This window comes from Ictidomys tridecemlineatus, unplaced genomic scaffold (genome assembly GCF_052094955.1).
Source record: "Ictidomys tridecemlineatus isolate mIctTri1 unplaced genomic scaffold, mIctTri1.hap1 Scaffold_370, whole genome shotgun sequence".
In the NCBI taxonomy this organism is placed as follows: Eukaryota; Metazoa; Chordata; class Mammalia; order Rodentia; family Sciuridae; genus Ictidomys; species Ictidomys tridecemlineatus.
In genome coordinates this window covers 24,991-49,568 of record NW_027522474.1, presented here as the reverse complement: position 1 = coordinate 49,568, position 24,578 = coordinate 24,991, and the positions used below count along the sequence as shown (strand labels likewise).

The 24,578-nt window shown below is 44.3% G+C and overlaps 1 pseudogene; it reads right to left on the bottom strand.

The window, feature by feature from the left end:
• Positions 1-3,469: 3,469 nt before the first annotated feature.
• Positions 3,470-23,194, bottom strand: LOC144373369 (olfactory receptor 5V1-like; annotated as a pseudogene).
• Positions 23,195-24,578: the final 1,384 nt, after the last annotated feature.

Below are 24,578 nucleotides of genomic sequence, written 5' to 3'. Positions count from 1 at the left end.
TGTACCACAGTATTCAACATCTGCTCTCTGTAACAGTCCTTCTGTACTGCAGTCTCGTTCCTCTGCTCTCTGTAACGGTCCTTCTTGACCCCAGTCTCCCACCTGTGCTTTCGGTATCAGTCCTTCTGCACCCCAGTCTCCAAGCTCTGCTCTCTGTAACTTTCTTTCTGCACCTCAGTCTCCAACCTCTTCTCTCTGTATAAGTCCTTCTGCACCCTAGTCTCCAAACTCTGCTCTCTGAAAAAGTCCTTCTGCACCTCAGTCTTCAACAACTGCTCTCTGCACCAGTCTTTCTGCACCCCAGTCTCAAACCTCTGCTCTCTGGAACCGTCCTTCTATAACCCAGTCTCCATAATCTGCTCTCTGCAACGATCCTTCTGCAAGCCAGTCTCCAACGTCTATTCTACAACAGTCTTTCTGCAACCCAGTCTCCAAATTTTGCTCTCTGTAAGATCATTCTGTACCCCAGTTTCCAACATCTGCTCTCTTTAACATTCCTTCTGAACCCCAGTCTCCAAGCTCTGCTCTCTTCAATGTTCCCTCTGCACCCCAGTCTCCAACCTTGTTCTCAAAAACACTTCTTCTGTACCACAGTCTTCAACCTCTGTTCTCTGTAAGGGTCCTTCTTCACCCCAGTCTCCAAACTCTGCTTTTTATATCAGTCCTTCTGCACCACAGTCTCCAAACTTTGCTCTCTGTAAAAGTCCTTCTGCACCTCACTCTGCAATATCTACTCTCTGCAACAGTTCTTCTCCACCCCAGTCCCCAACCTCTGCTCTTTGTAACAGTCCTTCTGTACTGCAGTCTCCAACCACTGCTCTCTGCAATGGTCCCTTCGCACCCGAGACTCTAACCTTATTCTAAACAAGAGTTTTTCTGTACCGCAGTCTTCAACCTCTGTTCTCTGTAAGAGTCCTTCTCCAACCCAGTCTCTAACCTCTGCTCTTTGTAAGGGTCCTTCTGCATCCGAGTTTCCAAACTCTGTGTTATGTATCAGTCATTCTGCACCCCAATCTCCAAACTCTGCTCTCTGTAACAGTTTTTCTGTACCTAAGACTCCAACATCTGTTCTCTGCAACAGTCCTACTGCGCCCCAATCTCCAACCTCTGCACTCTGCAACAGTCCTTATGCACCTCAGTGTCCAAACTCTTCTCTCTGTAATATCCTTCTTTTTTTTGTAATGACCTCAAAATGTCCTTTATTGAAGCTAAATAATATTCCACTGTATGCCTAGACCAAATTTTGCCTATCCCTTCATCTCTTTTTTTTTATTGTTGGTCGTTCAAAACATTACACAGTTCTTAATACATCATCTTTCACAGTTTGATTTAGTGGGTTATGAACTCCCAACTTTAACCCTTATACAGATTACTGTATCACATCAGTTACCCTTCCATTGATTGACATATTGCTTTTCTAGTGTCTGATGTATTCTGCTGTCAGTCCTATTCTCTACTATCCCCCCTCCCCTCCTCTCCCCTTTTCTCTCTCTACCCCTTCTACTGTAAATCATTTCTTCCATTTGTACTATCTTGTCTTACCCCTCATTTCCTCTTATATATCATTCTCATTCCCTTTCCCTCTCACCTCTCATCCCTGTTTAATGTAAATCTTCTTTTCAAGGTCTTCGTCCTTACCCTGTCCTTGTTTACTCCCCTTATTTCAAAGAGGTCATTTGTTATTTGTTTTTTAACGATTGACTAGCTTCACTTAGCATAATCTGCTCTAATGCCATCCATTTCCCTCCAAATTCTATGATTTTGTCGTTCCTTAATGCAGAGTAATACTCCATTGTGTATAAATGCCACATTTTTTTATCCATTCATCTATTGAAGGGCATCTAGATTGGTTCCACAATCTTGCTATCCCGAATTGTGCTGCTATGAACATCGATGCAGCAGTGTCCCTGTAGCATGCTCTTTTTAAGTCTTTAGGGAATAGAACGAGAAGGGAAATAGCTGGGTCAAATGGTGGTTCCATTCCCAGCTTTCCAAGAAATCTCCATACTGCTTTCCAAATTGGCTGCACCAATTTGCAGTCCCACCAGCAATGAACAAGAGTGCGCTATTCCCCGCATCCTCTCCAGCACTTATTGTTGTTTGACTTCCTAATGGCTGCCAATCTTACTGGAGTGAGATGGTATCTTAGGGTAGTTTTGATTTGCATTTCTCTGACTGCTAGCGATGGTGAGCATTTCTTCATGTATTTATTGATTGATTGTATGTCCTCCTCTGAGAAGTGTCTATTCAGATCCTTGGCCCATTTATTGATTGGATTATTTGTTATCTTATTGTCTAATTTTTTGAGTTCTTTGTATATTCTGGTTATTAGGGCTCTATCTGAAGTGTGTGGATTAAAGATTTGTTCCCAGGATGTAGGCTCCCTATTTTTCTCTCTTATTGTTTCTTTTGCTGAGAAAAAACTTTTTAGTTTGAGTAAGTCCCATTTGTTGATTCTAGTTGTTAACTCTTGTGCAATGGGTGTCCTATTGAGGAATTTGGGGCTCGATCCCACAGTATGTAGATCGTAGCCAACTTTTTTTTCTATCAGATACCGTGTCTCTGATTTAATATCAAGCTCCTTGATCCATTTTGAGTTAACTTTTGTGCATGGCGAGAGATAGGGATTCAGATTCATTTTGATGCAAATTGATTTCCAGTTTTCCCAGCACCATTTGTTGAAGATGCTATCCTTCCTCCATTGCATGCTTTTAGCCCTTTATCAAATATAAGGTAGTTGTAGTTTTGTGGATTGATTACTGTATCCTCTATTCTGTACCATTGGTCCACCCGCCTGTTTTGGTACCAGTACCATGCTGTTTTTGTTACTATTGCTCTGTAGTATAGTTTGATGTCTGGTATCGCTATACCACCTGATTCACACTTCCTGCTTAGCATTGTTTTTGCTATTCTGGGTCTTTTATTATTCCATATGAATTTCATGATTCTTTTATCTATTTCTACAAAAAATGCCGTTGAGATTTTGATTGGTATTGCATTGAACTTATAGAGAACTTTTGGTAATATCGCCATTTTGATGATGTTAGTTCTGCCTATCCATGAGCAGGGTATATTTCTCCATCTTCTAAGGTCTTCTTCTATGTCTTTCTTTAGGGTTCTGTAATTTTCATTATATAAATCTTTCACCTCTCTTGTTAGGTTGATTCCCAAGTATTTTATTTTTGGGGGGGATATTGTGAATGGACTAGTTGTCCTCATTTCAGTTTCAGAGGATTTGTCGCTGATATACAGGAACACCTTTGATTTATGAGTGTTGATCTTATATCCTGCCACTTTGCTGAATTCATTTATTAGCTCTAGTAGCTTCTTTGTAGAACCTTTTGGGTCTGCTAGGTATAGGAACATATCATCTGCAAATAGTGATAATTTAAGTTCTTCTTTTCCTATTTTTATGCCTTTAATTTCTTTCGTCTGTCTAATTGCTCTGGCCAGTGTTTCAAGGACTATGTTAAACAGAAGTGGTGATAGATGGCATCCCTGTCTTGTACCAGATCTTAGAGGGAATGCCTTCAATTTTTCTCCATTCAGAATGATGCTGGCCTGTGGCTTATCATAGATTGCTTTTACAATGTTGAGGTATGTTCCAGTTATCCCTAATTTTTCTAGAGTTTTGAACATAAGAGGATGCTGAACTTTGTCAAATGCTTTTTCTGCATCTGTCGAGATGATCATATGGTTCTTATTTTTAAGTCTATTGATGTGGTGAATAACATTTATTGATTTCCGTATATTGAACCAGCCTTGCATCTCAGGGATGAATCCTACTTGATCATGGTGTATAATTTTTTTGATATGTATTTGAATCGGATTCGCCAGAATTTTATTGAGGATTTTTGCATCAAGATTCATTAGAGATATTGGTCTGTAGTTTTCTTTCTTTGAAGTGTCTTTGTCTGGTTTCGGAATCAGGGTGATGTTGGCCTTGTAGAATAAATTTGGAAGTTCTCCCTCTTTTTCTATTTCCTGAAATAGCTTGAAAAGTATTGGTGTTAGTTCCTCTTTAAATGTTTTGTAAAACTCTCCTGTATACCCATCCGGTCCTGGGCTTTTCTTAGTTGGTAATCTTTTGATTGTTTCTTCTATGTCCTCTATTGTTATTGGTCTGTTTATGTTGTCTATATCCTCCTGACTCAATCTGGCAGATCATAAGACTTAAGGAATTTATCTATGCCTTCACTATCTTCTATTTTATTGGAGTATAAGGATTCAAAATAATTTCTGATTATCTTCTGTATTTCTGAAGTGTCTGTTGTGATATTGCCTTTTTCATCCCGTATGTTAGTAATTTGAGTTCTCTCTCTTCTTCTCTTCGTTAGCATGGCTAAGGGCCTGTCGATTTTATTTATTTTTTCAAAGAACCAACTTTTGGTTTTGTCAATTTTTTCAATTGTTTCTTTTGTTTCAGTTTCATTTATTTCAGCTCTGATTTTAATTATTTCTTGCCTTCTACTTCTTTTGCTGTTGTTTTGCTCTTTTTTTCTAGGATTTTGAGATGAAGTATGAAATCATTTATATTTTTTATTTTTTTTTTTTTGAGGAATGAACTCCAAGCGATGAATTTTTCTCTTAGAACTGCTTTAAATGTGTCCCATAGATTCCGATATGTTGTGTCTGTGTTTTCATTTAACTCTAGGAAGTTTTTAATTTTCTCCTTGATGTCTTCTAAAACCCATTGATCATTCAGCATCCTATTGTTAATTCTCCAAGTGATGCTTGATGTTTCCTTCCTTCTTTTATCATTGATTTTCAGTTTTATTCCATTATGATCAGATAAGATGCATGGTATTATCTCTACCCCTTTGTATTGTCTAAGAGTTGCCCTATGACATAATATGTGGTCTATTTTTGAGAAGGTTCCATGTGCTGCTGAGAAAAAGGTGTAACTACTTGATGTTGGGTGGTATAGTCTACATATGTCAATTAAGTCTAGGTTGTTAATTGTGCTATTGAGTTCTATAGTTTCCTCATTTAACTTTTTTTTGGAAGATCTGTCCAGTGGTGAGAGAGGTGTGTTGAAGTCTCCCATGATTATTGTATGGTGGTCTACTAGACTCTTGAAATTGAAAAGAGTTTGCTTGATGAACACAGCTGCACCATTATTTGGGTCATATATATTTGTGATTGTTATGTCTTGTTGGTGTATGGTTCCCTTGAGCAGTATGAAGTGTCCCTCTTTATCCCTTTTAATTAACTTTGGCTTGAAATCTATTTTATTAGATATGAGTATGGACACTCCTGCTTGTTTCCGCAGTCCATATGAGTGGTATGATTTTTCCCAAACTTTCACCTTCAGTATATGAATATCTTTTTCTATCAGATGTGTCTCCTGTAGGCAGCATATTGTTGGGTCTTGTTTTGTGATCCATTCTACTAGCCTGTGTCTCTTAATTGGAGAGTTTAAGCCATTAACATTTAGGGTTATTACTGAGATCTGGTTTGTTCTTCTAGCCATATATTTTTATTGATGTTACTAAACCTGATTTGTTATTCACTTTGACTACTTTCCCCCCTTTACTGTCCTACCTCCCATTGTTGGTTTTCAATGTTATTGTCCATTTCCTCTTCCTGTAATGTTTTGCAAAGGATTTTTTGAAGAGATGGTTTTCTAGCTGCAAATTCTTTTAACTTTTGTTTATCATGGAATGTTTTAATTTCATCTTCTATCCTGAAGCTTAATTTCGCTGGATACACGATTCTTGGTTGGAACCCCTTTTCTTTCATTGTTTGAAATATGTTATTCAAGGATATTCTAGCTTTCAGAGTCTGTGTTGAGAGATCAGCTTTTATCCTCATTGGTTTGCCCCTAAATGAAATCTGCTTTTTTTTTCTTGCAGCTTTTAAAATTTTCTCCTTATTCTGTATGTTGGTCATCTTCATTATAATGTGTCTAGGTGTGGATCTCTTATGATTTTGCACATTCGGCGTCCTGTAGGCTTCTAGGATTTGAGATTCTGTCTCATTCTTCAAGTCTGGGAAGTTTTCTCGTATTATTTCACTGAATAGACTGTTTATTTCTTTGGTATGGAGCTCTGTGCCTTCTTGTAACCAATGACTCTTAAATTTGGTCTTTTGATATTGTCCCATAATTCTTAGATGTTCTGCTCATGGTTTCTTAGCAGACTTGTTGTGCTGTCTATGTTCTATTCCAGTTGAAATACTTTGTCTTCATTGTCTGATGTCCTCTTTTCTAAGTGATCTACTCTGCTGGTAGTATTCTCAATTGAGTTTTTAAGTTGGTTTATTGTTTCCTGCATTTCTAAGATTTGTATTTGTTTGTTTTTTATTACCTCTATCTCCCTGTGAAATTGATCTTTTACTTCCTGGATTTGTTTGTGAATGTGATCTTTCATTGTCTGATTTTGCTGTCTCATGTCTTCCTTGAGACTCCAGATCATCTGAAGCATATATATCCTGTACTCTTTATCTGACATTCATTCTGTTGCAGTTATTACCTCTTCTAAAGTTGAGTTGACCTGCATTGCTTGTGGTCCTTTCTTTTCTTGTCTTTTCATACTGCTCGCGTTTCTTTCTGCTTGGTGCAACTGTTGTGTTTTTGAAATTTACCCTCTATTTATTTATATTGCTCTTGTATAGTTGGGAAGTCTCCCTCGCAGGGCGGGTAGTGGCTGTGCTCCTCCTCTAATTAGGGTGGTCTGTCTACCACGCTGATCGGTTGCAGGTCAGCCCCCACTGCGGTCACGGGTGACTGTTCTGCTCTGACCCTACTCCAATTGTGGTAGCGTAACTACCACACCCTGGGGTCGTTGGTTTTGATCTGGATGTGGGTGGCGGCTCTGCTGGGTCCCCACTCCAATTTGTGTGACGTGTCTACCACGCTGGCAGGCCTCTAGGCCAGTGGGTCGCAGTTCTGCACAGCCCCCACTCCCAATGGGGGTACCTGACTACCTCTCCAACGGGTCGCTGAGCCTCCCCCGGACCGGGCGGCGACCCTGCTCCCCCCCCCACTCCAACCAGTGTGACGCGACTGCCTCGATGTTACGTGTCCACCACGTTGGCAAGCTACCTGGCCTGTCTTGCCAGTGGGCCGCTGGTCTGCCTGCCCTGCTTGCTCAGATAGCAGCTCTGCACAGCCCCTACTCCAAATGAGGTTACTTGGCTACAGCGCCGCGGGGTCGCTGGTCCTATTCTAGGCGTGGGCGGCTTCTCTCTTAAGCCCCAGCTGCATTTGGGGTGTCATGATACCACACTGGCGGGTCACTTGGCCTGCTCTGGGCGCAGGTGGAAGCTCCACTCTGCCCCCACAGCACCCAGCAGAACCCTGGCTGAGAAGCAGTCACCGGCGGTTCCCTAGCCTTGGGCCAAAGCAGCTTAGGTAGCAAGAACCCTGCCTTTCCGAACCCATGCACTCTCCGCTGGGGAGCTGGCTCCAGCGAGCGACACCCAAGGGTTCCCCAGCCCCAGGCCAAAACTGTTCCAGGAGTCAGAAACCAGTCGCCCCATGGTCAGCGCACTCTCCACTTGGAGCTGGCCTCCACCGGCAGTCTCCGCAGATTCCTCAGACCTGGGCCAGGTTAGCCCGGGGAACCCGAGTCCCGCTCTCAGTGCCCAGCACAAGCCTTACCAGGCACGAGCCTCTGAGAGTATTCTCCACAGGATACCCAGTCCCGATTCTGAGCAAGAAATCTGTCTGCTAGACGCAGGCAAATACCAGCCTGAAATCACCTGTTCCGTATCTGAATGAGCTGAGATCATTAGAACAATGAGATGATTACATCATCTCTCCGAAATGGCGGCTGCTGTCCTCCTCTGTGGTCCGACCATTGACTGGAACCACCGCTTCTCTCCTCTGTCTCAAAGCCAAAACTCAGCACTAAGCACTGCCAATGTACCACTGGCGGGAGCCCCCCGTGTCGCCATTCCCCCGCTCCCGGCACCTTGACGATCCCCAGCGCGCGCCACAGACTCAGCCACGGGGCAATCACCTATCAGGCTATGCGACCCTCCATGTGAAGAAATGGAGCTCCCACAGCCGAACCTCGCACGATGGAAATCTGTCCACTAGATTCTGGAGCGCCTCAATTTCACTGGAAATTCCCAACAAGATAGCCTTCAGCCGTTTCTCATTGTCTTTCTCCGGCTCAGTGACGCGGCGCACTGGGGTGATGCACTCCCTTCGCTGCCATCTTCTGGTCCCGCTGAACCTCTGCTTTCTGTATCAGTCCTTCTGAACCCCAATCTCCAACCTCTGCTCTGTGTAACTGTACTTTTGCACCTTAGTCTCCAAATCTGCTCTCTGCTACAGTCCTTCTGGACCCCAATCTCCAACGTCTACTCTCTGCAACAGTCCTTCTACATCGCAATCTAAAACATCTGCTCTCTACAAAAGTCCTTCTGCACACCAGTCTCCAAACTCTGCTCTCTGTACAATCCTTCTGCACCTCTGTCTCCAACCTCTGCTCTCTGCAACTGTCCTTTTGCACCTCAGTCTCCAACCTCCACTCTCTATAACAGTGCTTCTGCACTTCAGTCTCCAAACTCTGCTCTCTGTAAGATCTTTCTGCAACCCAGTCTCCAAACTCTGCTCTCTGTAACAGTCCTTCATCACCCCAGTCTCCAAACTCTGCTCTCTGTAAGAGGCCTTCTGCACCCCAGTCTCCAAACTCTGCTCTCTGTGTCAGTCCATCTGCACCCCAGTCTCCAACCTCTGCTCTCTGCAACCATCCTTGTGCACCCCAGTCTCATACCTGTGCTCGCTGTAAAGTCCTTGTGTAACCCAGTCTACAACTTCTTCTCTCTGCAACAGTTCCTGTGTAACTCAGTCTGAAATCTCTGCTCTCTGCAATAATCCTTCTGCACCCAGTCTCCAACCTCTGCTCTTAGTAACAGTCCTTCTGTACCTAAGTCTCCAAACTGTGCTCTCTGTAAGACCCTTTGGAAACCCGGTATTCAAACTCTGCTGTCTGTAACAGTCCTTCTGCAACCAGTCTCTAAACTCTGCTCTCTGTAATAGGCCTTCTGTATCCCAGTCTCAAATTCTGCTCTCTTTAAGACGCCTTCAGAACCCCAGTCTTCAACTTCTACTCTCTGCAACGATATTCTTCACTCTAGTCTACAACCTCTGCTCTCTACAACAGTTCTTTTGCACCCCAGTCTCAAACATCTGCTCTCTGGAAGATCTTTCTGCACACCAGTCTCCAACCTCTGCTCGCTGTAACTGTCCTTCTGTACCGGTTTCTCCAACCATTGCCCTCTGTAACGGTCCTTCTGCACCCCAGTCTCCAACATCTGCTTTCTCTATCAGTCCTTCTGCACCCCAGTCTCTAAACTCTGCTCAATGTAACAGTCTTTCTGCACCTCAGTCTCCAAACTCTTCTTTCTACAACAGTCCTTCTGCACCCAAGTCTCCAAATACTGCTCTCTACAACATTCCTTCTGCACCACAGTCTCCAAACTGTGCTTCTGCAATGATCCTTCTGCACCTCATTCTCCCACTTCTGCTCTCTACAAAGATCTTTCTGAACACCAGTCTTCAACCTCTGCTCTCTGCAACAGTTCTTGTGAACTCCAGTCTCCAACATCTTCTCTCTGCAAAAGTTCTTCTGTACCTCAGTCTAAAAACTCTTCTCTCTGAAATAATCCATCTGCACCCCAGTCTCCAAACTCGGCTCTCTGTAACACTTCTTCTGTTCCTCAGTATCCAATCTCTTCTCTATGAAACAGTCCTTCTGCACACAAATTTCAAACATCTGCTCTCTGAAACAGTCTTTTTGCACCCCAGTCTCCAACGTCTGCTCTCTGCAACAGTCCTTCTGTATCTAGTCTCCAACCTCATCTCTCTGTAAGACCCTTCTGAAATCCAGTCTGCAAACTCTGCTCTCTGTAACAGTCCTTCTGCACCCCAGTCTCCCACCTCGGCTCTCTGTAACAGTTCTTCTGTACCGCCGTCTCCAACCTTTGTTCTCTGTAAAGGTCCTTATGCACCCCAGTATCCAACCTCTGCTTTCTGTATCAGTCGTTTTGCACCACCTTCTCCGAACTCTTCCCTCACTAACAGTCCTTCTGCAACTTAGTCTGCAACCTCTGCTCTCTGCAACAGTCCTTCTGCACCCCAGTCCTCATCCTCTACTCTCTGCAACAGTGCTTTTGCACCCCAGTCTCCAACATCTTCTCTCTGCAACAGTCATTCTCCACCCCAGTCTCCAACCTCTGCTCTCTGTCACAGTCCTTCTGTGCTGCATTCTCCAAACTCTGCTTTCGGTAAGGGTACTTCTTCACCCGAGTCTCCAAACTCTCTTTTCTGTATCAGTCTTTCTGCACCCCAGTCTCCAAACTGTGCTCTGTTTAACTGTACTTCTGCACCTTAGTCTCCAACCTCTGCTCTCTGCTACATTCTTTCTGGACCCAAATTTCCAAACTTTACTTGTGCAATAGTCCTTCTATATTGTAGTCTAAAACCTAGGGTCTCTGTAACAGTCCTTCTGAACGCCAATCTCCAACCTCTACTCTCAGCAACAGACTTTCTGAACCCCAGTCTTCAAACTCTGCTCTCTGCAACATTTCTCTTGCACCCCAGTATCAAACCATTGCTCTCTGTAAAAGTCCTTCTGCACCCCAGTTTCCAACATCTGCTCTCTGAAATGATCCTTCTGCACCTCAGTCTCAAACCTTCGCTTTCTGTAACAGTCCATCTGCACCTCAGTCTCCAAACTCTTTTCTCTGTAAGATCTTTATGAAACCCAGTCTCCAATGTCTACTCTCTGTAACAGTCCTTCTGCAACCCAGTCTTTAACCTCTGCTCTCTGCAACAGTCCTTCTGCACCTCAGTCTCCAACATCTGTTTCCTGCAACAGTTCTTCTGTACCTCAGTCTGAAAACTCTGTTCTCTGCAATTATCCATCTGCACCCCAGTCTCCAAATTCTCCTCTCTGTAACAGTCCTTCTGTACCTCAGTCTCCAATCACTGCTCTATGCAACAGTCCTTCTGCACCCAAGTCTTCAACTTCTGCTCTCGGGAAAAGTCCTTCTTCACCCTAGTCTCCATACTCTGCTCGCCTAAACGATCCTTCTGCAACCCAGGATCCAACATCTGTTCCCTACATCAGTCCTTCTGCAACTCAGTCTGCAACCTCTGGTCTCTGCAACAGTCCTTTTTCGCCCCACTCTAGATCTTCTGCTCTCTGCAGCACTTCTTTTGCACCCCAGTCTCCAACATCTGCTTTCTCTAACAGTCATTCTCCACCCCAGTCTCCAATCTCTGCTCTCTGTAACAGTTCTTCTGTACTGCATTCTCCAACCTCTGCTCTCTCTAAGGGAACTTGTGCACCTGAGTCTCGATCCTCTGCTTTCTGTATCAGTCCTTCTGCACCCCAAACCGCAACCTCTGCTCTGTGTAACTGTACTTCTGCACCTCACTCTCCAAGTCTGCTTTCTGCTACAGTCCTTCTGGACCCCAATCTCCAACGTCTACTTTCTGCAACAGTCCTTTTACATCCCAGTCTACAACCTCTGCTCTCTGAAACAGTCCTTCTGCACCCCAGTCTCCAACCTCTGCTCTCTGTAACAATCCTTCTGCACCTCAGTCTCCAACCTCTTCTCTCTGCAACTGTCCTTCTGCACCTCAGTCTCCAACCTCCACTCTCTGTAACAGTGCTTCTGCACTTCAGTCTTCAACCTCTGCTCTCTGTGAGAACCTTCTGCAACCAGGTCTCCAAACTCTGCTCTCTGTAACAGTCCTTCATCACCCCAGTCTCCAAACTCTGCTCTTTGTAACAGGCCTTCTGCACCCCAGTCTCCAAACTCTGCTCTCTGTGTCAGTCCATCTCCACCCCAGTCTCCAACCTCTGCTCTCTCCAACCATCTTTCTTCACCCCAGTCTCTAACCTGTGCGCGCTGTAACAGTCCTTGTGTAACCCAATCTAAAACATCTGCTCTCTGCAACAGTTCTTGTGTACCTCAGTCTGAAATCTCTGCTCTCTGCAATAATCTTTCTGAACAAGTCTCCAACCTCTGCTCTTAGTAACAGTCCTTCTGTACCTCAGTCTCCAAACTCTGCTCTCTGTAAGACCCAGTATTCAAACTCTGCTGTCTGTAACAGTCCTTCTGCACCCAATCTCTAAACTCTGCTCTCTTTAACAGGCCTTCTGTATCCTAGTCTCAAAACTATGCTCTCTGTAAGAGGCCTTCTGCACCCCAGTCTGTAATCACTACTCTCTGTAACATTCGTCCTGCACCACACTCACCAACCACTGCTCTCTGTAAGATCCTTCTTCAACCCAGCCTCAAAACTCTAGTCCCTATAACAGTCCTTCTGCAACCCAGTCTCCAACCTCTGCTCTCTGTAGCAGGCTTTATGCACCCCAGTCTCCAAACTCTGCTCTCTGAAACAGTCCTTCTGCACGCCAGTCTGCAACCTCTGCTCTCTGTATCAGTCCTTCTGCACCCCAGTCTCACACCTCTGCTTTCTGTATCATAATTCTTCACCCCAGTTTCCAGAAATTGCTCTGTATAACAATACTTCTGCATCTCAGTCTCCAAACTCTGCTCTCTGAAACAGTCCTTCTGCACCCCAGTCTCCAACCTCTTCTTTCTGCAACATTCCTTCTGCACCCCAGTCTCCAACCTGTGCCCTCTGTAACAGTCCTTCTGCACCGCAGTCTCCCACCTCTTCTCTCTGTAACAATCTTTCAGCAGCCCAGTCTCCACCTCTACTCTCTTCAACGATTCTTCTGCAACTCAGTCTCCAACTTCTGCTCACTTCAACGATCCTTCTGCACCCCAGACTCCACCTCAGGTCTCTGTAACTGTTTTTGTGCACCTCACTCTCCAACCTCTGCTCTCTGCAACCGTCCTTCTGCACCCCTGTCTCTAACCTCTGCTCTCTGCAACGATCCTTATGCACCCCTGTCTCCAAAGTCTCCTCTCCTTAACACTCCTTCTTCACCCCAGTCTCCAACCTCTGTTCTCTGTAAGGTCCTTCTGCACCCCAGCTTCCAAACTCTGCTCTCTGTATCATTTTTCTCAAACCCAGTCTACAACCTCTGCTTTCCTCAATGGTCCTGCTGCAACCCAGTCTACAACATCTATTCTCTGCAACAGTCCTTCTACTTTCCAGTATCAAACCTCTGCTGTCTGTAACAGTCCTTCTGTACCATTGTCTCCAACCTCTGCTTTCTATAACGGTCCTTCTGCACCCCAGTTTCAAAACTATGCTTTCTGTATAAGTCCTTCTGAACCACGGACTCCAACCTCTGCTTTCTGTTACAGTCCTTCTGCAACTTGTCTCCAACCCCTGAACTCTGCAACCTTACTTCTCCACCCCATTCTCAAACCTCTGCTCTCTTTAACAGTACTTCTGTACTACCATCTCCAAACTCTTCTCTCTGTAACATTCTTTCTGCACCAAAGTCTCCAATCTCTGCTCTCTGCGACAGTTCTTTTGCACCCCAGTCTACAAACTCTGCTCTCAGCAACAGTTCTTCTGAACCCCAGTCTCCAACATCTGCACTCTGAAACAGTTCTTCTATAAACCATTCTCCAACCTCTGCTCTCGGTAACAGTTTTCCTGTATTGCAGTCTCCGAACGATGCTCTCTGCAATGGTTTTTCTGGACCTCAGTCTCCAACCTCTGCTCTCTTTATCAGTCCTTCTGAACCTCAATCTCCAAACTCTGCTCTTTGTAACAGGTATTCTGCACCTCAGTCTCCAAATTCTGCTCTCTTCAAGAGTCCTCTGCACCCAAGTCTCCAACACCTGCACCGGGCAACAGTCCTTCTTCAGCTCATTCTCCCAACTCTGCAATTTGCAACAGTTTTTCTGCACCTCAGTCTCCAACCTCTTCTCTCTGTAACAATCCTTCTGCACCTCTGCTTCCTGCAATGGTTTCTGCACCTCAGTCTCCAAGCTCCACTCTCTGTAACAGTCCTTCTGCACCTCAGTCTTCAACCTCTGCTCTCTGTAAGATCCTTCTGCAACCCAGTCTTCAAACTCTGCCCTCTGTAACACTCGTTCTGCATCCTTTCACCAAACTCTGCTCTCTATAATAGGCATTCTGCACCACAGTCTCCTACCTCTGTTCTCTGTAACAGTCCTTCTGCAACCCAGTTACAAACCTCTGCTCTCTGCAAAGATCCTTCTTCACCCCAGTCTTCAACCTCTGTAATCTCCAACAGTACTTCTGCACCTCAGTCTTAAAACTCGGTTCTCTGCAATGATCCTTCTGCACCCCAGTCTCCAAACTCTGCTCTCTGTAACAGTCTAGTTCCACCTCAGTCTCCAACCTTTGCTCTCAGTAATATCCTTCTGCAACCCTGTCTGCAAACTCTGCTCTCTGTAACAGTCTTGTTCCACCTCAGTCTCCAACCTCTGGTCTCAGTAAGATTCTTCTGCAACCCTGTCTCCAAACTCTGCTCTCTGTAACAGTCTTTCTGCACCCCAGTATCCAACTTCTGTTCTTTGTAACAATTTTTCTGCACCTCAGTTTTCAAACTCTGACCTATGCAATGGTCCTATTGCACCCCAGTCTCTAGCCTCTGCTCTCTGCAACGATCCTTCTGCACCCCAGTCTCCAACATCTGCTCTCTGCAACAGTCCTTGTGTACATCAGTCTGAAAACTCTGATCTCTGCAAGGATCCTTGTGCACCACAGTCTCTAAACTCTGCTTTGTGTAACAGTCCTTCTGCAACTTAGTCTCCAACTTCTGATCTCTGAAACAGTCTTTCTGAACCCCAGTCTCCAACCTCTTCTCTCTGTAAGATCCTTCTACACCCCAGTTTCCAAATCTGCTCTCTGTAACATTCCTTCTCTACTCCAGTCTCCAACCTCTGCTCTCTGCAACGGTCCTTCTGCATGACAGTCTCCATCCTCTGGTCTTGGCAACAGTCCTTCTGCACCCCAGTATCCCAACTCTACTCTTGGTATCATTTCTTCTGCACCTCAGTCTCCAATCTCTGCTTTATGTAAGATCTTTCTGCAACAAAGTCTCGAAACTCTGCTCTCTGTAACAGTCCTTATGCACCCAAGTCTCAAACCTCTGCTCTGTGCAACAGTCTCCTACCTCTGCACTCTGAAAGATCCTTCTGCACCCCAGTCTCCAAACTCTGATCTCTGTAACAGTCCTTCTTCACCCCACTCTTCAACATCTGCTCTCTGTAACAATCTTTCTGCACCTCAGTCTCCAACATTTGCTCTCTGTAATAGTTCTTCTGAACCCCATTCTCCAACCTCTGTTTTCTGCAAGAGTCCTTCAGCATGTCAGTCTCCAACCTCTGCTCCCTGCAAAAATCGTTCTGCACCTCAGTCTCCAACCATTGCTCTCTGTAACATTTCTTTTGCACTTCAGTCTCCAACCTCTGCTCTATGTTAGATACTTTTGCCACACAATCTCCAAACTCTGCTCTCTGTAACAGTCCTTCTGCAACCCAGTCTCCAACCTCTGCTCCGTGCAACAGTTCCTCTGCACCCCAATCTCCAATCTCTGCTCTCTCTAGGATACTTCTGCACCCCAATCTCCAAACTCTGATCTCTGTAACAGTTTTTTCTCACCCCAGTCTCAAACCTCTGCTCCCTGCAACAGTTTTTCTGCACCCCAGTCTTTAACATCTACTCTGTGAAACAGTCCTACTGAATCCCATTCACCCACCTCTGCACTCTGCAACAGTCCTTCTGTACTCTGGTCTCCAAACTGTGCTCTCTGTAACAGTCCTTCTGTACTGCAGTCTCCAAGCTCTGCTCTCTGTAAGGTTCATTCTCGACCCAAGTCTCCAACCTCTGCTTTCTGTATCAGTCCTTCTGCACCCCATTCTCCAAACTCTGCTCTCTGTAACACTCCTTTTCCATCTCAGTCTTTAACATCTGCTCTCTGTAACAGTTCTTCTGCACCCCATTCTCCAACCTCTGCTCTCTGTAACACTCCTTTTCCATCTCAGTCTTTAACATCTGCTCTCTGTAACAGTTCTTCTGCACCCCAGTATCCAAACTCTGCTATCTGCAGCAGTCCTTCTACACTCCAGTCTTAAACCTCTGCTTTGTGTAACAGTCCTTCTGCAACCCAGTTTCCAATATCTGCTCTCTGCAACGATCCTTCTCCATTCCAGTCTCCAACATCTGCTCTCTGCAACCATCTTTCTGCACCCAAGTCTCCAACCTCTGCTCTCTGCAACTATCCTTCTGCACACCAGTCTCTAACCTCTTCTCCCTGCAATAATCCTGCTGCACGCCAGTCGCCAACCTCTGCTCTCTGAAACAATCTTTCTGCACAACAGTCTCCAAACTCTGCTCTATGTAATATTCTTCTGCGACCCAGTTTCCAATCTCTGCTCTCTGCAATGATTCTTCTGCATCCTCGTCTCCAACATCTGCTCTCTGCAACCGTTATTCTGCACCCAAGTCTCCAACCTCTGCTCTCTGCAATAATCGTACTGCACCCCAGTCGCCAACCTTTGCTCTCTCTAACAATCCTTCTGCACGGCAGTCTCCAAACTCTGCTTTCTGTAACAGCCTTTCTGCACCCAGTCTCCAAACTCTGCTCTCTGTAAATCCTTCTGCACCCCAGTCTCCAAACTCTGCTCTCTTTAACAGTCCTTCTGCTTCTCAGTCTTTAACAACTGCTCTCTATAACAGTTTTTCTGCATCTCAGTCTTTAACATCTGCTCTCTATAACAGTTCTTCTGCACCCAGTCTCCAACCTCTGCTCTCTGTAACAGTCCTCCTGTATTGCAGTCTCCAAACTCTGTTGTCTATAATGGTTCTTCTGAACCTCAGACCCAAATATCTGCTTTATGTATCAGTCCTTCTACACCCCAGTCTCCAACCGCTGCTATCTGTAACAGTCCTTCTGCACATCAGTCTCCAAATTCTACTCTCTGCAAAAGTCCTTCTGCACCCATGTCTCCAACACCTGCTCCCTGCAACAGTCCTTCTTCACCCCAGTTTCCAACCTCTGCTATCTGCAACAGTCTTTCTGCACACCAGTCTCCAAACTCTGCTCTCTGTAACAGTCCTTCTGCACCTCCGTCTCTAAATTCTGCTCTCTGCAACAGTCCTTCTGCACCCCAGTCTTCAAACTCTGCTCTCTGTAACAGTCCTTCTGCACGATATTCTTCAACCTCTGCTCTTTGTTACAGTCTTTGTATACCGCAGTCTCCAACCTCTACTCTCTGTAATGGTCCCTCTGCACCCCAATTTCAAAACTTCTGCTTTCTGTAACAGTCCTACTGCACCTCAGTCACCAAAATCTGCTCTCTGTAACCGTCCTTCTGCACCCCAGTCTCCAACAACTGCTCTCTGTAACAGTCGTCCTGCACCTCAGTAACCAACCTCTGCTCTCTGTAAGATCCTTCTGCAACCCATCCTCAAAACTCTGCTCTCTATAACAGTCCTCTTGCAACCCAGTCTTCAAACTCTACTCTCTGTAGCAGGCCTTTTGCACCCCAGTCTCCAAACTCTGCTCTCTGAAATAGTCCTTCTGCACGACAGTTTCCAACCTCTGCTATCTTTAACGGTCCTTCTGCACCCAAGGCTCCCACCTCAGCTTTCTGTATCATAATTCTCCAAACCAATCTCCAACGTCTACTCTGTGTAACAGTCCTTCTTCATCTCAGTCTCCAAACTCTGCTCTCTGCAACAGTCCTTCTGCACCCCAGTCTCCAAACATTGCTTTCTGCAACATTCCTTCTGCACCCCAGGGTTTAACCTGTTCTCTCTGTAACAGTCCTTCTGCACACCAGTCTCCTCCCTCTGCTCTCTGTAACGATCCTTCTGCAGCCCAGTCTCTACCTCTGATATCTGCAATGATTCTTCTGCAACTCTGTCTCCAACTTCTGCTTTCTTCAACGATCCTTCTTCACCTCACTCTTAAAACTATGCTCTCTGTAACAGTTTTTCTGCACCTCAGTCTTTAACCTCTGCTCTCTGCACCCGTCCTTCTGCACCCCAGTCTCCAACCTCTGCTCTCTGCAACGATCCTTCTGCACGATAGTCTCCAACGTCTCCTCTTCTTAACACTCCTTCTGCACCCCAGTCTCCAATCTCTGTTCTCTGTAAGGTCCTTCTTCACCCCAGTTTCAAAACTCTGCTCTTTGTAACATTCCTTCTTCATGCCAGTCTCCAACGTCTGCTTTCTTACATGGTCCTGTTTCAACCCAGTCTCCAACTTCTTTTCTCTGAAACAGTCCTTCTGCTCTCCAGTTTCCAATCTCTGCTCTTAGTAACAGTCCTTCTGTTCCGCAGTCTCCAACTTCTGCACTCTGTAATGGTTCTTCTGCACCCTAGTCTCCAACCTCTGCTTTCTGTATCAGTCCTTCTGCACCACAGTCTCCAAACTCTGCTCTCTGTTACAGTCCTTCTGCGCCTCAGTCTCCAAACTCTGCTTTCTGTAAGATCCTTCTGCAACCAAGTCTCCAAACTCTGCTCTATGTTACAGTCCTTCTGCACACCAGTCTCCAACCTCTGCTCTCTACAACAATCCTTCTTCACCCCAGTCTCCAACCTCTGCTCTCTGCAACAGTCATTCTGAACCCCAGTCTCCAACATCTGCTCTCTGAAACAGTCCTTCTGCACCTCAGTCTGAAAACTCTGCTCTCTGCAACGATCCTTGTGCACCCCAGTCTCTAAACTCTGCTTTCTGTAACAGTCTTTCTGCACCTCAGTCTCCAACTTCTTCTCTCTGCAACAGTTCTTCTGCACAACAGTCTTCAACATCTACTCTCTGAAACAGTTCTTCTACACCCCTGTCCAAATGCAGAAGAATGAGACCTGAACTATCACTCACCCTGCAAAATATCAACTCAAAATGCATTAAAGACCCAGGCACTAGACCAGAATTATGCAGTTTCTAGGAAAAAACAAAGTCAACACTCCAAACTACAGGCAGAGGCAATGACTTTCTCAATAGGATGCCAAAGCTCAGGAGATAACACCAAAAGTTAGCTAATAGGATGGCATCAAATTAAGAAGGTTCTGCACAGCAAAGGAGACAATTAGAATATAAAGAGAGAACCTACAGAAAGGGAGAACATTTTTATGAGGTGCTCTTCTATAAAAGGATGAATATTCAGAATATTAATAAAGAACTCAAAAACTTAACATCAAACCAACAATTATTAAATAACCCAATTATTAAATAACCCAATTACCAAATGGAAACTAAATGAACTAAACAGACATTTCTTAGAATAAAATATGTGAGTGGCCAACAAATATATGGAAAATACTTGCAAGTCAAGACTACCCTGAGGTTTCATCTCACTTCAGTGACAAAGGCAACCACCAAGAATACAAACAGAAATGAGTGTGACAAGGAGGGAATTGGAGAGAAAGGAGCACTCTCACCCTGTTGGTGGGCATGTAAATCAGCACAACCACCACGGAAATCGGGATGGAGGCTCCTCAGGAGTAGTCATGGACCACCCTGCGACCCACCTCTACCTCTGCAGGAATTTATCACAGCGGATCGAAGTCATCATACTATAATGACACATACATGCCCATGAACCAGCCGAGGTGACATCAGTGGAAGAATGGATAAAGAACATCTGGTATATGCACACTGGAATTTCATTCAGCCATAAAAAAGAACGAAATTATGTCATGCTGGAAGATGGATGGATCTTCAGAACATTAAGGGAAATAAGCAACTCAGAAAGTTAAGGGCTGTATGTTTTTCCTCTTTTAAAGCTAGAGGGGGAAAAGGGAGGAAAGTTGGGAAGGGAGTCTCATCGTGAAAGTTGAAGGAAGATCAGTAGAGTCAAGGCACCAGGGGAGGAGGTGAGGAAGAGGAAAATATTGTAATGATATTGGCCAAAGTTCACGGTTATTTTGTGTGCATGTTCAAATATGTGTCAGCAAATCCCACCATTATGGACCACTACAATGCACCAATGAAGTGTGAAAAGAAGAGTTTCACATTACATGGGACAGGCACTATTCTAGGAGGGTGCCCATTTTTTCCCATCTATAAATACCATGATCATTTACCACTGTCAAAAATCTTTACAGATTCAAATGTTCTGATCACTGCTCCACCACATGGCCTCTTCTACTTCAGGGTCCCCTTATTCTCACTGAAATCAGGGAGCTCGTTTCAACGATGCCATCTGTTAATGTCTTCCCTGGCTTCCGAGGACAGTGGCTGCGGGTTTCACAAGGATCTGGTGCTGCCTTCTGAATGCATGTCCACGAGGCCTTGGCGAAGTCTGGTGCTCCAGGCCTTCCTCCAGATCCAGCTGTGAGGCCAGGAAAGGGGTCGCATAACACGCCATCCAACACCTTATTTATTTCTGATCACAATCCTCTTCATTATTCCAGGATCATATTGGTCATTGAACTTAAGCAAACACTGAGTCCAGATTTCAGTCCATCAACCAAAGAGAGTCCAATAGCTACTCCCCGTGGCTCAGGAAAATCCTTGGCCCTAACATTTCTGGTGATTAAGTCCCTGTGACTGCATTCAAGATGATCCAGCAGTATGTCCTGACTTCTTTGGTCTAGAAGACTCAAACAAATTCTCTTATATATTCTTAAGGCTCCTATTAAAAAAATACAGTAAAATATTTACCTTTAATTTTGGTGTGACCCTTATACTCTCCTGGACTTTATTTTATACTCTTACCTGAGGCGTTCTAGGATCAGACCCCAATTAAGAGTCTGGTGTCAATGTGGGATGATGGATGAGCATCTTAAAGACAATTGGGCTGGGGATGTGGCTCAAGCAGTAGTGCGCTTGCCTGGCACGCGTACGGATTGGGTTCGATCCTCAGCACCACATACCAAAAAAGATGTTGTGTCCACCAAGACTAGAAAATGAATATTAAAAATTCTCTCTCTCTCTCTCTCTCTCTCTCTCTCTCTCTCTCTCTCTCTCTCTCCCCTGTGCTCTCCTCTCCTCTCCTTTCTCACTCTCTCTTAAAAAAAAAGACAACTGGCCAGGTAGAGTCATCATAGGGTCTTCAATTTGGGAAAAGAAAGTCTCCTCGGGGGAGGAGGGGCTGCTTCTGACAGCAAAGAGGGTTAATGGAGATTTCAGGGTTCAAGGCTCTGAGATTTGTCTAATTCCACTGGTATTTTGCCATTCTAATTAACAGGGTCTCAATCATTCCCCCATTAATGTACTAATTGACATTAGAGAGACCTGAAGAAATTGTGGATTTATAATTTTCTTTGTACTTCTGCAATTTGGAGAATTGGATTTTTATTCTTATATTAACCTTTATCAGTTTCCATAGAGAAAATATTTCTCATGATCTGAACCTGACTTGAAGGAGGAATATAATGCTCGAACCTATCATTTTCTTTCTGTAAGTCTCCCACTCCAGTCAGTAACAGCAGTCTGTAGTCATGTTGTAATGTTCATTCCCACCCTGAAGGTCGATGGTGTTATTTCAAAGCTCAGTTTTCCATAGACATTTGATTTCAGGCCATGATAACTTAAAGTCTCTGTTGGGTCATTGCACACCAGGAATTATCAGGTATCCTTTCCCATGGGCTGTGACATCATCAACATATTCAATTCCCTCAGGTCAGACATCAAACCTACCTCCTCAGATCTGTTATCTAGAACCATCTCTGATGTAAACCACTATTGTGGTCAGTGCCACCGTGGTCAGGTAGAGATGAAGAACGACTCTTGATGTCTTAGGGTAGAGGAAGTTGACACAGAAAAAAGTTATAAAATAGTTGGGAGATCTTAAAGAAAAAAGAAAAATAGGGCAGGTGACACCACCCTATATATAGAAACCCTAACTTCCCTGGAAAGAGACGCTCATTCCACGCTATTGTGACCCACATTCAGGAACAGCTGTCTAGGAGCCTGCACACACAGCTCCTGGCACCAAGGAGATTAATTCCTGCCTCTACAGGGCTGGTTTGCTGCTACAGCTATGGGATCCAAAAGAACCCACTTTCTTCCTTCTTTTTCTTCCTCTCTGCCTAGTGTTTGGCTGATCCTGACAAAACCTCCTAAAATGGAGGCCTGCAGGCAGGGGAGTGTGGGAAACGAGGTTCTTGTACTTTCTGTCCCTCTGGTGTGGGGAGAACACAGAAGGACAGAGATGGTGCTAAACACCTACACAAGGTGTCCGACACACTTGAACCTGAAAGTGGAAAAAGGGTTTTGTGAAAAGAGAGGAGAGAAAGGAGTCTCAGAGATTTTAAAAGCGGGAGTTGGAGTTGAAGCTCCAGATACAGACTCTCTAACCAGGTGCCTACAAGTCCCTGGGAGGCATCTTTTTTCAGATGATTGTATACTCCAGTTTGAAGATTGGTCTACACTTTGATCATGCAAAGAGATGCACACCCTCCAGCCATCTTCCTCAGGGCACTCTGGACCTCGTTGCTTCTCAGGCTGTGAATGACGGGGCTCAACAGGGGGCTCACCACACAGAAGAGCACAGAGACCAGGGTGTCTGTGTCCATCCTTCTCTGGGCCTGTCATAGTGGAAGTTGGCTTTACCATAGAAAACCAGCACGACAGTGAGGGGGGACTCACAGGTGGAGAAGGCCTTCCTCCTGCCCTGGGAAGAGGGAATCCCCAGGATGGCCGCCATGATGAGTGCGTAGGAGCCTGCAGTGAAGAGGCAGGGGCTCAGGCCCATGGTGGCACTGACCACGTGGAGCACAGACTTGTTGACAGAGGTGTCTGAGCAGGAGAGCTTCAGGAGCAATGGGGTGTCACAGAGCAAGTGGCTGAACTGGTGGGGCCCACACAGAATGAGTGTGATGGCCAGCACTGTGTGTGTGACCAAATTCAACAGCCCACACAGCCAGGACCCAGTCACCAGGCTAACACAGACCTTCACACTCATGATGACTGGGTACTGAGTAGGACGGCAGGTGGCCACACAGCAGTCATACTGGCCACACAGCCAATAAGACGCCTTCTGTGCCAGCACTTGTCACCAAGAAGAAGATCGGGGAAAGGCATTCCTCATAAAAAATGGCCTTCTTCTCCCAGAAGAAGTTCACCAGCAGTACTGGGAGAATGGTGGATGTTTAGCAGATGTCCAAGAAGCTCAAATTGCTGAGGAAAAAGTACATTGGAGTGTGGAGAGCAGGACTGACCCTGGTGGCCACTATTATGAGTATGTTTCCCAGGAGAGTGGTCAGGTAAATGACCAGAAAGAGCAGAAAGAACCAGCCCTGTAGGTTGGAGTAGTTGGAAAATCCCAAGAAGATGAATTCAGTGACAAATGATTGATTGCTCATTTCCAATGCTATCATAGCTACAAAACAGAAAAAAAGAGACCATGATGAAAATGGACTGAGAGCACCCCAAACAGGCTTGTTAATCTGCAGCATCATGGCAAATAATATTGTATACAGAGATGCCTGGACTCTGAAAAGAGACGTATAGTAGTGACTTTAAAGAGAGCATAACTTCTCACAGACTTTTGCATGGGTGCTCTTTCGTAAGAATAAATGGAGTCTTGGTCAAAATGCACGACCAGCTATCAACCTCTATGTCTCATTGAATCTGCAGTATCTCCCTTCTAACACTGTGCTTCACTGTGATGAATTCTTTTTTGTATGTCTGTTATTTCAAGTAATAAGTTTTCATTGTGGAAATATTAGGAAAATGCAGAAAGTTATTCAGAAGAGTAGAACAGGTCACAAAATCAAAGCTCTCTTTGCATTCATCCCAGTCTACCTCTATCTATCTTTAAAATATCCAAAGCAAAATTTCTCAATATTGTTGTACTCTATTTAGTTGTTTGCCTTGTAATCTTAATTTCCTAACATGAAATTAAGTTAATATCTCCCTTTTTATTGAACACAGAAACCTTCCATTCCATTTACTATCATAAATATTGGAATAGAAGCTTTCATACATATGTATCTGTGATCATCTCTGATTATTTCTTAAAAGTAAAATTATAAGTCACATGCTTTTAAATACATTGATCTATTTTTTCCGTAGAAACTTTTATTTGTTTAAGTTTTATAAGATACAAGAAATTTTGACAAATGATATATACTTAGGTATTTTTCTTCTTTTGTATTATAAGATTTACCTAACCAAACATTACATTTCCTGAAAAAAAATGATTGATACAATTACTGATTTTCTATCATGTTACCCATGATAATCTGTGATCCATTGTTTTGAACTAAAATTTCTGTTTCTTTTTCAATCTTAAATGAAAATTATTATAGTAAAACTGTAGGCTCTTGGTCCAGATAGATGTGGATTGAAATCTATCTGTTTTTTACTATATGTTGTTTGTAAAAAAGTCAGCTCATCTCTATTCCTCAGTTTGTTCCTTGCTTAAGATATTAATGATGTCTATTTCACAACTGCTGAAAAAAGTTTTGAGATAATACAAGCTATGTGTCTGGCACATTACTTTTACTCAATGCCTTTTATCAAGTTAGAAAATGTCTATCCATTTTTTTACTAGTAGTTTTTTTTTTGGTGTATGTGTGCTGGGTTTTTAATTCAGAGCCTTATGCATACTAAGCATGCACTCTACCACTGGACTTTGCCCCTAGTTTCATTTAGTTATAGTTTTTATCATAAATAGATATTGAATTTTCTTATTTTCTCTGCATCTATTGAAATGATATATATTTTTTCCTATTTAGTCTGTTACTATGGAAATTCAGT